Source organism: Octopus bimaculoides, chromosome 10 (genome assembly GCF_001194135.2).
Source record: "Octopus bimaculoides isolate UCB-OBI-ISO-001 chromosome 10, ASM119413v2, whole genome shotgun sequence".
In the NCBI taxonomy this organism is placed as follows: domain Eukaryota; kingdom Metazoa; phylum Mollusca; class Cephalopoda; order Octopoda; family Octopodidae; genus Octopus; species Octopus bimaculoides.
Window position 1 is genome coordinate 34,233,745 of NC_068990.1, and position 1,651 is coordinate 34,235,395.

The window sequence follows — 1,651 nt, forward strand, 5'->3', positions numbered from 1 at the left end:
TTATATATATATATATATATATATATATATATATATATATATATATATATATACACAATATATTTGAGTAGATATATACATACACAATTTATGTGTATATATTATATATATTGTGTGTATTTATATTTATATATACAGTGTATATATACATTGTGTATATATATATGTATATATACAGAAAAAGTGTATATATATATATATATATATATATATGTATGTATATATGTATGTATACACACACACAAACACATACATACCTTTTCCTATTATGTATATTTTTATGCATGTACATAAGCATATGTCCGTCTGCAAATTTATGTTTATAGATTTGAATGTGTGTGTGTGTGTTCGTGTGTGTGAATATGTATACCTCTATGTTTACATGTATGGAGATATCTGTATGTATATACAAACTTATATACAGAATTATATACACACGTCTACACACACCCTTTTTTGTTACCCTAGTTGTCGTACGTGTAGAACAGAAAACGTGTTTTCATGTATTCCGTAGACATAATTATTCCACATTCTTATTGCCTTCTAATATCTCCGTTTTCGTGCTCAATATACGTGTACCAGTGATATATTCGATACTTGTTTGATAATAGCGGTGAAATAATAATATTTCTGCCCTGATGAAGAACTGTATCTGTAATATACTGAGTCGATATAAGTGATGTACCAGTAACATAATGTGTTGTTATAAAGATATGCCAGGAACAATCAATAACATATTGGATTTATAGAGATGTACCAGTAATAACGAGTAATTTATTGCGTTGTTGTAGAGATGCACCGGTAATATACAATAGTTGGTGTAGAGATGTACCAGTTTTATATCGAATTGCTGTAGAGATATAATATACCAGTGATACGTTTGGTTGGTTTTGGTGTTGAGTAATATATAATGAGCTTCGCTGACTGCGCTTCCAGGCACAAAAACCACCGGGCCAAATCTTTCGGTCCTTTTCACTCCGAGTTCAAAGTGAACAGAGCGCGACTTTGATTTTTCCATTCTTGTGTGGAGAAAAGTATTAAATAGGTACCAGTCATGCACTGTGAGTCGATCTCATCTAGTGTTCTCTCCACCCCCTCCTATCCCCGACACCAGATGATTATATCACTGGTGCTTCTTGTCACATTTGTGGGAAATTGTATAATAAAAGTTCTTAACTCCGAAGCCCCTCCTTCTTTATCTTTTCCTCTCTCCGCTTTAATTTGAGGATGGATTTTCGGTTTTGATTTTTATTCGTTGGGCTTAGTTAGTTTAGTTGTCTGTGCACTACTAATGGAATTGTCATTACTATATGATTATTATGAAAGTCAGGTGAGTGTATAGGATGAGAGTGGCGATGTGATGGCGGTGGAGGTGGTCGTCTTCATTATTATACAGGATAGATGCTGCAATAGCAGTCAGCCGCTCACTTTTTCAAAAGTGAAAAAGAAGCTAGTCTTGGATAGAAAGCGGCGGGAGACGCTTTACTGAGACGCCGGCTCTTCTTCTCTCTCTATCTCTGTCTTTGTGTGTGTGTGTGTGTGTCTGTGTGTGTGTATATATATATATATATATATATAATATATATATTTATTCATTCTTTCTCTTTATACCGTTTCCTTCCTTTCTTTATGTGACACACGCCACTTCTTA

General features: G+C 33.4%; 1 protein-coding gene across 5 annotated transcripts in view; it reads left to right on the forward strand.

Annotated features, from left to right (window-relative positions):
* The window catches only part of LOC106867250 (ELAV-like protein 1), a 120,425-nt gene that overhangs the window by 55,938 nt on the left and 62,836 nt on the right, over positions 1 to 1,651 (forward strand). The gene's annotated exons all lie outside the window — the stretch shown is intronic.